Source organism: Taeniopygia guttata, chromosome 1A, assembly GCF_048771995.1.
Source record: "Taeniopygia guttata chromosome 1A, bTaeGut7.mat, whole genome shotgun sequence".
In the NCBI taxonomy this organism is placed as follows: Eukaryota; Metazoa; Chordata; class Aves; order Passeriformes; family Estrildidae; genus Taeniopygia; species Taeniopygia guttata.
Window position 1 is genome coordinate 71,603,164 of NC_133025.1, and position 15,128 is coordinate 71,618,291.

Below are 15,128 nucleotides of genomic sequence, written 5' to 3' on the forward strand. Positions count from 1 at the left end.
TCTTGCAAGATTTTCAACCCCTCTGCAGAGCTAGAAGACTTCTACCCATACCTAACACACAGAAGCCAGCTTGCTCCTGACCATGGAAGGGTAGTCAAGGAGGTAATATAGAAATAAACCAGCAGTCCGTCACCTCACCTCCCTCTTGCATCTTAGAAAAAAAAAGAAAAAAAAGAAAAAAAAAAAAAAAAAAAAAAGACCCACTCTGAAATTTTCGCATGCTCCTTTTCTCTGTAACCTGATATTTTCACCCGTCTTTCTCAATAAACTCTGCTCTCTGTTGTTGACAATTGAGCTAATCTCAGACTGACAATTTTCTGACTGGTGCATTCAACAAAATAAGACTCTGTTCAGAGCTAACAGTCTTTTCTTATCCTAAAAATGTTATTACTGTTAGGTCAAAACATTGATGTTCTGGGTGTTATCCACTTAAAAGTTTATATGAATGAGAGCTTATAAATGCAGGTCACTGTCATGCTCATGCCCTTCTTTCCCACAGCAACAACAAATAGTAATTAACTTTGTTTTCTTTTCCCTTTTAGAACTCAAGTTTATTTTTCATGTCCAGTATGGGTTTGTTTGTCTTTCCCATTTTCATATTAGGCTTTTTTTTTATCGATTAAGTACATTTTAATGACCCCACAGAATTTAAATCTCTTTCACAATCCATTTGAAAAACAATGGAGTTTCACTGGCATAGTACTGTAACATCCAAACTGTACTTCAGAATAAATAAACAGCAGTCTATCAAATCCACAATGTTTAGGATGCCTGTAAGTGTCAGGAGATTATAAAAGGTGGCAGAAACAGCAAAATGGATTATGAGAAATGCTGAAGACACTAAAACTGTCTGAAAATTTCCTTTCCTGTGTACATATGTTGAAAAGAAAGTATTTTAAAATAAATAAACATAAATAAACTGGTCTTCATTACCACAGGTTATACATTCTCTTTCTGCATTGAGACTTTTAAACTATTTTCTTGACTGTGAGCTCACTCATGCTGTCAAGACAGTAACTTTGTACTTAATGGTTTATATTGAGCCAGATGACATTTCACATATCACAACTTTAAAGTATTTTATGAATGCTGTACTTTTTTATAATATCTAGTTATTACTAGAAAAACAGGAAGTCTAAAATTTATTTAAGGCCGGTAATTACTATATCCCACATAATTTAAGTACTCAAGCAGTTAAAAAGACGCTATGAATTGTCAAAGACCTCATACATTTTATCCTGCCCTCATAATAAACACAAATACATTTTACTTATGATTCATCATTGGCCACAAACAAAACATGAACGGCACAAAGCCATTCTCCCGATAGTATAAATTAGCATAGCAGCTAAAGTGTGAGTTGAGCAATGATGATTTACACCATCTGTGCTTACAGCCCATTAGCAGTTCATTTCAATAGAAGTGTACCAGCCTACAGACAAGTGACTAACAGTGAGTAAGAGCAAAGTGTGAGGTGGGTGTTTATTGTGACAACTAATTCTTAATTTCTGGAATGTGTTTGTGATTTTTTTTTAATGTATCAGCTTTTTTGGGGATTTTTATTTAGATATTCTGTCTTTCGGTATATTAGAAAGTGAGAAATGCTACTAGTTAGGTTTTTCAGTTGCTGTAGATTTGTCTGAACTTGCTGGCTTTTGAGAACAGTATTTCATTATTTTGTTTCCTGATGACAACATGTTATTATGCTCCTTTTCTGTAAATAATATTTATTATGATCTCAAATTTCAAATGCCTCCTTGAAACTTCATCTTGCCATTTCATAGAGAAGTGGCTTGGCCATCAAAATAGTAACTTCTTTTTCTAAGATGACTAGAATTTTATCAAAACCCCCTAAGCTTGATAAAGGCCATCCCTAGAATCAGAAATTGATGTTTCTTCTTCTTTTGTCTTTTCACATTGTCTTATGTTATATATCTCACCTATAGCCTTTGTGTGTGTCCGTGTCCTTAACTGCAAGCTAACCAACAAGCTTTTGTGCAAGTGCTTAATTTTAATAACTGCCTGTGCAGGTAAGTAAAGCAAAATTACTGTTTATTTTCTGAGATACAGGAGAGGAGAGGGAAAAGGATGAATTAGTGGTTACATTTAGAACTTAAGATAATTTGGTTCATTTCTCTGATCTGTAACCATCTTGCTATACTACCTTGGAAGAAATACTTCATCTCAGTAACTCAATCTTACATCCATAAAACATGGTTTCATGATGCTCATCTGTCCCACAAAAGACTTAGAAAAAGAGATAGGAATAATGTACATTTCTATTGAGTAATAGATACAGTGTTTATTAAATAAGAAGTTACAGGGAAGCAAACAGCTGTTTGTCTCCTTCCTTTTTTCTCTGTACTTTCTTCTGCTCCAGTTCCTGTTACTCTTCTTTTCTCTTTCATTGCTTCAAATCACCCACTGTTTTCTTACAGAGAATAAGTATTGCATCGTCTTGTCTTGTATTCCAGCCCAAACCCCATATCTGCATCAAACCTAGACCGTTCCACTTGCCTACCACCCCCAGGTTGTTGGGTGGGCCGTGAATCTTGGAGAAGCTACAGGGAAGTAGAGCTATGAAAACTACCTGCAGTGACAGACTAGTGAGGCTATTCTCATTCAACCATTTTCCAGAGGGATGGAACTTCCAAGGTCTGATGCACACATGAAAGAGAAGAATCATTGTTTGCTCCTGAGCATTGCTACTCGCCACCCCACATCTCTGATGCCTGCATTTCCCATGCTGCTCAAATCCCTCCTCTCTGGGCTGAGCTCTGAGATCTCCCACTGATCTACAGCCACAAACTTCTTTCTTCTGCTCTTTTACCACCCTCAGTCCTACATAGCTCAGTCCTTCTATAGCTACTGGTTTCCAAATCCTCATGTTCCCATTGCTATGCTCCCACAAACCTGTGCTGCTCTGACTGCAGTACCCTGCTCTCCATGCCAACAAAGGAAGCGGTATCTAAAAATGCTACAAATGTTTCAACAGGAGTATCTCGGCAAGGATTCTACTTTTAAATACCCTGAAGAACAGTCGGTAGCAGTTGTCTGGTACAGAAGTCTGCTGTGAAAGCAGATTAGGCCCAACCTCCCCTGAAGCTGTCCATGAAAAAGTCTTCGCCTCACTTCCATCTGGTGACTTGGGTTTCCCTTAATCCATTTCAGCCAAAACAAACCAGTGCAGCTGACTTCTACTATTTAAACTGCTTAAGCTGCTATGGTTGACTTTGGGAAGGATTGAGTGAGCAGCTAATTTGGGAGGGATTGAGTGAGCAGCTTGCAGGTAGGGAGGGAAGATGGTAGTCTTTGGCAGAAGACAGCCACGATGGTGACTGTCTGGGAATGGTAACTTCTTCAACTCCATTTCAGCCTATGGAGGGAGTGAGCACCCACAAGGGGATTTTAAAGCATGGTAAAATTCTCTGCTTATAGTTCAGTTCTCACTTATTTCACAAGATGTTTCCCTGGCAAACCACTCCTTTCTACAACATAGAAACCATGATGACGTTACTCAGGCTGTCATTTATCTTTCTCCTGTTTAATCACTGCTAACTGATTAACCAAATGAAGTGCCACAAAATCCATTAGCTGGAAAAGGAACAAAAAGCTGCACTAGCTTTTAGTAATAAAGAAAGAGAAACCTTTGTAAACAAGGTGCATGACCTTCTCTTGAAAGTAGCCAGCTATTTCCTCTCCCTGGTCCCCAAGAACAGGAGCAGTGAGGGGTGACACACTTGCAGCCACTCCTGCCAGAAGTGAGGCTTGAACAGGTAGGACAGGGGGGAGTGTCAAAGTTCAAGGGCTGTGGCATAGCTGGTTGGATAGCCACCACAATATCTTTTGCCCTTGTTTTACCCCATATAGACACTTCTGATCTTCTTATCTCATAAGCCTCATAAGGAGGCACAATCAGGAATGTTAATGTTAACTCTTTCAGTACCATTTTCTCAAAAACAAACAGTGAACTTAGGCCAAAAATTCCATCACCAGAAGTGTAGCAAAATATATTTCAGACTTGACAGACTTTAAAAACTTGGGAACGAGAGGTCAGCAGCCAGGGACCCCAGCAAAGCCAGGCACTCTCTCTCCCAGATGGTTCAGGTGGTTGCCAAATCAAGGTCTGACACTCCTGGTTCACACCTGCAGTTCAGATCATTTCCAGGAGCTTGCTGCACAAGTGGTAGAGAGGAATGAAAGGCTCTCAGAGGGGGAAAAAAGAGTTAAGTGATGTTAAGACTTTAACATGCAAAGGAGTTTCTGCTCCTACAGAAGTGGCCATGGCCAGCTGAGGGATGTCAGCTGCCAACACATTCACAGTTTGGCCACTGCAAACAGGAGGCAAAGATGCAGCTCCTACTCTCAGTGAAGCGAGGTCTGATGCTGCTGTGTTTGAGTCTTCCTGACTCCTGCCTTGTGTCTTCAGGTTAGCAACGAATCTGTCCAGTTTCACTCTGCAATGTTCTCCCAGATCAGACTTTTACCTCAAGCCTGGCTGAAAAAAAAAGTTATTCTTAGTAATAATCTCAATGTGCAGGAATTAATTGTGATGCCACTGGTTTTGTCACATCTTTTATTACATTAGGAAAATAAAAATCCTGACTCTATACTGAAAAAGTTTTAATTTGCTGTTCTAGTACAAACTTTTCTGCATATATCTTTTTTTTAGCTAAAAAGAAAAATATTCTCAAAAAATCACAAGTACTTCTTATTGTTACAGCTTTACAGTCAGGATTTTTCACAGTCCCACAATTTAAACAAAACCCAAACCTGTTACATACGGTGTTAATGAGTTGAGATGAGAAAAGGGAAGAGAGAATTCAAATGTCTTTCCTCCTCACTATGCAGCTCTCGCCACTGCTCCCCATTTCTCTTTGTGAGGATAACCATGCTGGAGCTATTTGTTCCTGCAATTTTCTGGAATGAAAGAGCTGGGGCACTGGCTGTCACCTCCAGTTTCTCTGGCACCCTCTCTGATCCCCTTTGTCAAAATGGGTCACTTCTAGCTCCATTAATCAGCAGTTAATTGTGCAGATTTTTAATGCTGTGGGCACTTTGGGGGTTTGAGAAAGGCATCTTTGGGACCACTGCTTTATTGAGACAGAAGGGCAAAACTGCTTTTCAGCGACTGGAAAAGGATACGTGCAAAACAGTGAACATCCCAATGTTAATTGCTTTACCATAATTTCTTCACTGCTTTTGATATTTTGTCTCTTTTGTGGAGCTTGGGCTTCTCTCTTGCCTGCATGCTCTGCACTCCCCCACACAGGACATGACTGTACAGTACAAGTGCCAACAAAGTGTTCTTATGAGACATCTCTCAACTCCTTAGCACGAGGGCATCATCAAGGTGGTTCTTGGTCAATATTGACAGGACAGAGCCCCCTCACCCCCCATACAATGTATTGAGTTACCTTCTTCCTGAAACACCAAACACCCAAACCATTTTACTGTGAGTGACAGCTATGTGCTTTTCCAATGGCACTTTGGAAGAGAGAGCCACCAAGAACGTAAGGACCTATGCAGTTAATCCCTCTTTCTCATGCTGTCTTCCAAGGGTTTCTGGCACAGGGATTCAAAGCTGTCAGAGGTGATGGACTGGAGGTTGAATTCTGGTGTGCAAGCTGTCCTGCATGTCCTGCAGTCCAGCAGGTAATGTGCCATCATAGTAATGATGCTTCTAAGGAAGAAAGAGGAGTGCGGAAGATTCTGTCATGCCTGGAAGAGGGATGCATGACAGGCAGGACCCATGCAGCCCCTGAAGGATGTACTTTGCCAGTTTGGATTGGTAGTAGCCATAACAGATAAATGTCAGGCAAAAATAACATGTACTTGTGTGGATCTGCATAGATTTTCACTGTATGGCTTGAGATTTTTAAATTTATTTAAGGTTATTTAAAGGTCAAAGGCCCCCAGTGTTCCACATGACCCACAGGGTGCTCTGCCCACCTCAGTGACAGGGGTTGGAACTGGATGACTTTAAGTTCCTTTCCCTTCCCTCGAACACTCCGTGGTTGTGTCATCCCGTAGCACTACCACAGGAGGATGTGACGCCTTCACACCCAGGTGGTTCTACATCGCACTGCACAGCACGCTGTAAAAGGAAAGGCCAGGGCAGTATTTACGGATGCCCCCTCAGCTGGTGCGGGGAGGAGAGGGATGGCCGAGTGGACAGGGCTGCGGGCCCGAGGCGCTGCGAGGCGCCACATGCCCAGCGGGCCCCGGGCCGCTCGGGGAAGGGGCCGCGGGCCGGGGGGCCCCTGCGGAGAGGCCGGAGCGGGACGAGGGCCGGGCAGGGCCGGGCAGGGCCGGGCAGGGCCGGGCAGGGCCGGGCAGGGCCGGGCAGGGCCGGGCAGGGCCGGGCAGGGCCGGGCAGGGCCGTGGGGCCGTGGGGCGGCTCGGCTGGATCGCTCCGCGGCCGCGCTCCTCCCGGGGCCGCGCGGCGGCTGTCGCTGGAGGCCGCGGCAGCAGCGGGGCAGCAGCAGCCCGCCCCGGGACAGTGAGAAACACCCCCCATCCGGCCCCTGCCATCGCCTCCCGCCGCCGGGATCCTCTCTCGCTGCTCCTCCTCTTTCTCCTTCACCCTCTCCCCCCACCTTCACCCTCCGGCTGAGTTCATTCACTGGGATTGGTTTCAAATGACGCCATCGCTTTATATTTACACCAATGACCTCATCCCAGCAGCTTGAAGTTTACGGACCAGCAAAACTCTTTTTCTCTCGCTCGTTCCTCTCCTTGTGCCTGCTCTTCCCGAGTGTTTGTAGTCGCTTCTGTCATTTTGGGATCCTAAGGCTTAAAAACCAAAATAAAACAAAACACAAAGACCAAACACGCACACAAAAAACCCCAACCCCCCAAACTTTTTCCGTCCTCACGGGCTTTTCTCTGTGTGTGTCCCCCTTATTACTGTCCCTTTTTAATTTTTTCAAGCCATCTTGGGGAAAGTGAGAGAAAAGAGAGCTTCAAAGCCCCAAATATTTCCCTTTTCTGCTCCTCTCCCACTTTCACGCTTCCCACCCTTAAAAAAAACAACAAACAAACAAATATATTTTTTATTTTCTAATTTTTTAATTTGCTGGGGCTTGGTTGTTGTTTTTCGGAGGGCCTTTTTTTGGTTGGGTTCCACCGCCCCCCCCCACCCCCCTTATTGAAGAAGAAGGAAAAAGAGGCACTTTCCCAGCGACTGGAAGAAGACAAAGTTGTTTCGGGCAGCAGCGGCGAGGCTGGTGGGCAATCGCTTTTATCCTTGCCGAGGGGACAGGAAGCCAGACTGGCAGGGGTGACACAGTAAGTGCCGGAGCAGCGCAGGGGGACCCCGACCAGGGCCGCACCGGGGAAGCCAAGCCGGGAGGGAGGCGAGGGGTGCGGGGGGGCCCGGCCGGGCCGGGCCGGGCTAGGCGGGGAGGAGGGGGAGGGAGGTGAGGAGAGGCGGGCGGCGGGAGCCCTCCCTCCCTCCCTCCTCCCTCGTGCCCTTCCCCGCCGCCCCCTCACCTCCGGAGGAGAGCGCCCGCAGTGGACAGGTCGCTACCCCGGCCCGGGCGGGCTCCGGCCGCCTCCGTAGGTGGTAAGAACGGGGGCCGGAGGGAGGGGAACGGCACAGGCACTGCACGGCACCGGCGGCCGCCCCGCGCTGCCCTCCCTACGTGCTGCCGGCACCCTGCTGCCCGCGGCGGCTCCTGCCTCCCGTCCCTTCCCTGTCCTCCTCCCGACATCCACCTGCCTCTTCCGTGCGGGGAGGAAGCCGGGCGCCGCCGGAGCGCGGGGCGGGAGGAGGCGCCGCCGGGAGAAGCGATGGGAAGGAGCCCGCGGGCTGCCCGCGGGGGGCTCGGCGCTGCCCCTGAGCCGCGGCGTGCGCGGCCGCCCCGCTGAACTGAGCCCGGAGCGCTGGCTCCGAGCGCGCTGCGCAAAACGCTTAGGGATGCTTTAAAGCCCCGGAGGGCTCCCGAAGAAATGCTGAAGTTCTGCCTTCGCCTTGGAAAGCGTTTAAATTGAGGCGACTGACAAAATGGAGGGCTGCCGCGGCGTCCAGGAGGGAGGCAAATTGTTAACCTGGCATCGCGCTCGCCTGAGCTCCCAGCCCGGGGCTGGCGCCGGGAAGCGGCCTGACAGATCCCCGCTCCCGGCTTATGTCCCCCGACTCCGGCCCGGAATTCGGGGCTGAGCGCGCATCACCAGGTGTATGGGATGTGCCTATTGCCGAGCCTGACCAATGGCAGGATTTTTCAGCGGCCAAAAAACATTTGGTTGCATGCCAGATGAGAAGCTGGGATTTTTAATTAAAAAAAAAAAAAAAAAGATTTTAATTTTTATTTTTTAAGAAAAGGGAACCCAGGAGAATTTACCATCATTTCAGCTGGTTGAAATATAAAATAAATTTCTTTGGTTTTCCTTCAAATGAAGGGTGTAGTGATAGCAAGCTATATTGTCTGACCTATGACTAATTTTTCTGTTCAAACATTCAGTGTATACCAAGCAGAATAAATAGATCTGTTGTAGTTTTGACATATAAAAGCAGATTGAACTGTTTCTCTTTGCAGGGATGTTTGTTGGGGTTTTTAAAAGAGAAAATCCCAACCAAAACCCAGGAATGATTTTGTAATCCTTGCTCTGACATTCATGCTATTCCTGGAAGTGTGTGGTTTGGTAGATACAGAGTTTACAAAGCCATAAGTGACCAAACAGGGGTTGGTTTAACTCTTGTGTTTTGAGAGGAGGTGGAAAAATAGTAAGTCTTAATTTCTTTTTATAGTGTTCATCCCACTGCTCATTGGAGATTGAAACACTCATCACAGTTGTTTATGTTGGTTGTCTGGGAGTTTCTGTTTGAATGTGGACCGAAGTATGCAGCAGGGAGGTGTACATGTATTTTTAGCTTTCATGTTTAATGACAAAAGATACAAAAAATAGGGATATTCACAAGTAAATCTTGCATTTACTGAATATGCTCATTAATATTTTGAGGATGGAATCTATAAGAAATATCTGAGTTGTAGTATGTTCCACTTGTGTTCGTTTAATACAATAGTGCTTTAGTAAATCCTAACAGACAATTTAAAAGTCCCTTTTAGAATGAACAAATACAGAAAAACAGCAGAGAATTTGTCAGTTCCTGTGCTACAGATGGTAGCTTCAAAATGCTTTGGTTTAATACATATGGGAAGGTCCAGAAAAACAAACCAAGCATTTAAAAATGTAACATGTTGTATGAAGATACCTGTTAGCTACACAAGCAGATGTAATGGAACAAAATCACACCAGAAAAACTTCTGTAGAAGACAGCGGGCTCAGTTATCTTGGTTTCTGTAAAAATGCATGCTCCTCTTCTAGCAAGGACAGCTGGCTGGGCAGGAGTGTTTGCTTTTAGCTTGGCCTGACCGTGGGGACGGTATGGGCAGAAGCTGTGCAGGAGTGTGTTAAATGGATTTCGCTGGGAGCTGTCTCCCAAGCCAACCCCGGCGAGATGCCAGCCCTCAGCCCGTGGGAGGAGCAGTGGTTGTATCTGCCTTGTGCCTGTGTACCTTCCTTAGCAAATGACTCTGCCAAGGAGCTCTGTGCTGCTGCTCACAGGCGCAGTGAAGTCATATGGAGACAGTGGCAACTGGGTGTGGGACGGGCCAGTCGCTCCTCTGCCCGTCAGATAAGAGATTCACATAAGCCTTCCGAAGCTCCCAGGGGCTACATTCAGGCTCTCTTTGTAAGGCCGCCCTTCATAAGAAATGTCATATAGACAAGTTAGGTGTTGATTTCTGTTACCTGTATTTATCTTCAAGTGAGTTCTGCTCCAGCACGTTGGGCAGTAAGAGGTGTGTGCAGGGCGAGGGCTTTGCTCCATCACCAGGGTTTTTAAAGTTCAATGCCATAATCCTCACACCGATTCAGCAATATTCAGTTCTCAAAATGCAATTTTGCTAAGAAATACAGTAAGTAGAGCTGAAGTATTTTTTCCCCTGAAGAAAAAGGAGGCAGAAGGATGATAGCTTTCACTTTGTAGTATATTGGCTGAATTTTCTAGGACTTTTATTTCTTTTTCCTTCCTGTAGAAGCAGTCAGGAAAGCATCATGGATATTCTTCAAGTGCTGACAGTCTTTAATAGCCAGATGGCATAGAGCAGGTACTGTCAAATGATGAGGTATGGAAGGATTGACACATCCCTTCCTTTTTATTTTCCATGTTTTTTCCAACCCTTGAAAGAAACATGGGTTTGGTCTGTGACTCCACTGAATCTGCCCGTATGGATTTGTTGTTATGATAGTTACTAAATGCTTCTTGCAATCTTGCAGTATTTTATGCATGGTTGTATTGTATTTCAGCATGGTTGTATGCATGCTGAATCCTTCATTATTTAAGAATTTTCAGGAAGCTGGTTTTCTTGGTAATAGGGAAGAAAGCGTGTCCCTAATGTGTCAAATGGTACATTCACTTTCCCTGCAATTCCTTAGAGATGGTTTTCAGAATGAGTGTTGCAACATGGAGGATTTCTCTAGAATATTTTATACTCCGATAAGTACAGATGAGTATTGCTAGTGTTTCTGTGGTTTATTTGTATCCCCCTCATAAACAAAGGGTAGTGTATCATCCTTTAGGGCTGCCAGTTGCATACATGGCCTCTACTTTCTGCACAAATCAAAAGCCACAGGCGATGGCTGGCCTAGTGGTATATGACAGGATGTTGTTCTAGACTAAAGCTATTAATTGACTGAAGACTGGGGGTCATTTGCAAGAAGGTGAAGTGAACACTAAGTTCAGGCTACTTTGTAGTTGTTACTTGGGGGACCTTATCCCCAGGAATTCATCACTATTGTAGTAGTATCTTCACCCCAATACTAAAGCCAATGGAGATCAAACTGCCTCTGGAGTAAGGGAAGAGGCTGGGATGTCCTGTGCTCCTGCAGTATTCCTGTTGTCTGAGGACAGGCATAGCAACAGGGCAGCTTGTATCACCACTTCTCTGCTCCACCGTGTCTGATCTTCACATTGGTATTGTCTTGTCAGCTCCAAATAGCGAGTCGCTGTTATAGTTACTCTGTAAGTTCCTGTAACTCGTGAAGGAAGCAAAAAGCAGATATTAATGGTCAAGTTTGACATCTTAGCTTCTAGATTTGCCTAGTTTTATCCTGAGCAGGTTTTGGTTTGCCCATGGGTAGGACCTGCTGGCAGGTACTATGGTCTCCAGTGGAGACAGTGTTGGGCACCAATGAATTACTTGCTCAGGGCTCAGAGCAGACCTGCATGTAGGATGTGTGTATGGAGGGCAAGAGCAAGATGGGCATGAGTTCAAGGCCCTGTGTTTCCTTCTGCTGCACTATGTGGTCTGCTGCTGAGCCAAGAGTGTCCTACTCAGAGCTGGCTCTGGGAAGGCTGGCAGCCTTCCATGTTGTGTCCCTATGAAATGCTCCAACAGCTGAAAAAAACCCCACCAAAATTAATAATTGGGCAAGGTAGGAAAGAGGGGAAAGAGTGTTGTTTCAGTGATGGGAGGTTTCCAGTGGGGCTGCCAGGATTCAGTGGGAACATTCTCAAGCTCCCTTGGTGCTGCTTTTCTGTGCTTTCACCATCCCAAGCAGGAAGGTATCAAAGGAACTCCTGAAACAAGGTTCGTCTTTGAGGGGAATTTAGTTATCTCTTCTTTTTCCTGGTTACAATATGATACTTATGTTGCCAGTGACTTACACAGCTTCTCTCTAAATGTATTTTTGGAACGAATTTTTCCCTGTGCTGTATGAATTTTCATGCTGTTCCTCATGAATTAGGATCAGTTCCTTGCTTAGACCTCCTCACATACATTTGCATTCTTCTTTGCTTTCAAGCTGAAGATATAAACTTCTGTCATTTGTTTAGCAAATAAAGATACAAAAGTTTGTTTTTGTATAAAAGAGATGTGCAGAAACTTTCATTAGTTGAGAATAAATATAATTTTTTTTCTCCATAAGATCTTTTTGCATACTAGTCAGAGTGATAATCTGCTAAAATAATATGAAGTTCCAATTACGTTTGGCAGAAAATTGACATATTTTCTAATATTGAGACTGAAATAGCATTATCCATTTTCATTCTGCTTCACTTGATTTTTGCTTTACTAAAATGGTCTATGAATTGAGCCTGTTGACTAAATGATAGATCAGTGGTCGTACAGATACTGTCTTTACATATCCCTGCCTACTTGTCTAATGTTTTTACATTACTGAAGGCAATGTGGGAGGCAAAAAGATGGGTCTGAGTGTGTAATGTAGAAACACTGGAATGAGAACTTTACAGAAAGCATAAACTGAGGAGGACAGGAGGGACTAACTGTATGAAATTCCTTTTATGCACACGTTCTTGAGTTTGAATAACTAGTATGTATTCAGCCTGATGGATTAGAAGGCTTTGGCTCTGCATGTGTAGCATAGATGTTGCTCTCAAAATAGGAAAGGAACTCTCCCTCCTCCCACGCTATTCTGGATCAAATTGATTCAGTGCTGCATTTTGCTCCTACTGAACCCCTAGTAAAGCATGTTTAGGCTTTATAGTTCTGTTTAGGCTGAATAGTTCATAGTGTTAGAGATATAAATGCCACACTTTTAATAGCCCGCATCTTGTTTTTGCTTCTTGATTGCTAGCTGTAAGAATCATTTATCCCAAACTTTGTAGACTCAGATCCTGTGCCAGAACTTGGGTTTTTACGTGCAAGATGGTCCTTGTGGGGGCATGCCTTTCTCCACAGTGCATATGTCACTAAGTTTGTGCAGTCTCTCAAGCAGGACATGCACCCATCCTCTAAACACGTGCAAAGAGTCTGAGCTATGCTTCACAGGGCTTCTCTCAGCCATCCTGCCTGGATTGAAATAACCTGAAGAACAGGCATAGGGTTACTTTCCTCTCATTCTATTAATGCTACCTGGAATAGGTATAGCACCTATCACCTATCGAGTTCCCACAGGTGTTTTGTTACAAGTGCTGAGGTGTTGGGGTTTCATACCTCCCTACTTGAAAATTCATGCTTGGGACACAGTGTTTTCTCTTGCCTTCCAGCTTTGCTCTCCCTGACTTTTATGGGAGTCTGTTTGAACTCTGGAAAACTGGAAGGGAAAGGGAAGAAACTTTGTGTTACTTGTCATTCTTCTAATGCCACCATACTCAGAAGTGCCTTTCCAAATGAAGAGAATTTAGGTAGAAGCCTCTTACTAAGAACAGCTGGGGAGCAAACCGAATAAGCTTCAGATTGGTTTCCACAAAGATTCATAAATGTTTGCCAATTTTTAAGCAAGGAGAAACTATTGCAGCTTGCAGCAGTAATCTTAGTGCATTGGGTTGACATGTTATTGCATTCTAATAAGTTTCAAAATATGCAATAGACTGAATCCAGATCAGCAGAAGGCAAATGGTGTCATCACTTTAAGAGGACTCCCTCCACCTGTCAGAAGACCTTGTGGTTTTGTGCTCCAAACTGAGAGGCTGTGAAAGACTCTCTTTCCATAGTGTACTTGGAGTTCTGCATTGATGTTAAGTCTCTTCTCCTAGCAGGAGGACCCTGAACCTTCTTCCCTTTTCTCCCAGGGTACTCCCATATCATTTCAGTTTCGTAAAAGCTCTCCAGCTTTTACACAGTGGGTGTTGGGAGGCCTTACTGAAGAAGGGTCATCTCCAGCAACTGGTCTGTATGTTCATAGTCTTGTGTCTCAGGATGGCAGGGGCAGCTGAAGGCAGATGAGCACCATCCTTATAAGAGCTAGTAAACTTCATGTTCTCCTGAATAGTAGGAGACTTACAATGAAGTCTAATAAAGCTAAGAGAGCTGCTTATAATTGTACTATCTGCTGTTGCCTTGTTTGTTTCTCAAAATCTCTTTTTTTGTTGTTTTGGTTTTTCTTGCATTTGGTTTTTCAGCTGAATAGGTCTGATTTTCCTGGTCCTTTTTTTCTTGTCCAGCTGCTGAAAATCCCTGACTTCTCATGGCTGATACAGTGTGGGCATGCTGTCAGCTTCTCAGTTCTCTCTTCTGCTTGTTAGATAATTCCTAATGTTAGAGATAAAATGCCACACTTTTAATAACCATAGATACAGATCCATGTGTGGTTTCCATCCAGGTGAAAAAGACTGTTTCCTCACTTTGCTGTCTGCTGGGATTTCCAGCTAGACCTATTTGAAGATGCCTGAAAAATTTGCCTATCCAGCCCAAACATGATTGTATGAGTAGTCCATTTGTTGCCTGTTTTCTGTCTAAATATTACTGAAAGAAATTCATTTCCTTCAAGAAAAATAGGGATGAAAAAAACCCAGGAGTACAAGTTCAAGTCTCCAAGATACTGATCCAGATAGCAAAAGAAAGTGGTGAAATACTGATTAACTATTACTGTCATTGCACATTTTCCCAACATGTTTCCATGAAGAGACACACATCTTTCCACCCCCTCAAATTTACAGGATTTGAATCTTTTTCTGCAACTGAGGCTTGCATGACTTGCCAATTCTCCTGCAGGTATCACCTGTTGTGAAATGAGGAAATGTGTGTTGCGTTTGTCCCTGCTGCCTCATGTGTGGCTAAACTGTAGAAAGCTGTGGGGGAAGCACAGGCATGCTGCTCCTCTGACAGCCTTCTGCAAATACAAGCTATTAATGACCATTACCTTTCATGGGCAAAGCCAGTCTTGGCAATTGCTTTGTGCACTTCATTTCATGGTGTAACAAGCAAGCACATTAGCTATTTTTATTCAAACCCCCAGACATAAGCCAGTACGGCAAAGTGGCTATGAAATGTCTGCATAGCTAAGTGAAAATACAGCTGCTGTTTAACACTAAATTTTTGTCTTTTACTTACATGATATTGAGGGTTCAACCAATGCTAATCTAATCTTTCTAATTCAGTCATGGTGAGGATCTTGAAGATTTAGCATTAAAATAGGCAGAATGTTCTTTTCAGTCACTGACTTTGTCTACTGTTTGCGTTAGCAATAGGGAGGGAATGCAGTATGAGAGGTGGGTGGGGGGGAAGAGGGGACTGCTTCACAGTAAAGGTGCAGGTCTTGGCCTTTCAGAAGGCTTTGGGACTTTATCTTTGAATGTGCTGCTTAGTGGCTGGCACAGAAAAAAGCGGGATACAGTGACACTCTTAGCACATACTGGCTTAGAGAGAGGAGTTGTTTTG

General features: G+C 44.3%; 1 protein-coding gene across 1 annotated transcript in view; it reads left to right on the plus strand.

Moving 5' to 3' along the window:
• The first annotated feature begins 7,431 nt into the window (after positions 1 to 7,431).
• Positions 7,432 to 15,128, plus strand: part of DUSP16 (dual specificity phosphatase 16) — a 62,982-nt gene continuing 55,285 nt past the window's right edge. The window contains exon 1 of the mRNA XM_030263675.4: positions 7,432 to 7,567. The gene's annotated coding sequence lies outside the window, so the exon portion shown is untranslated. The remainder of the gene's footprint in view (positions 7,568 to 15,128) is intronic.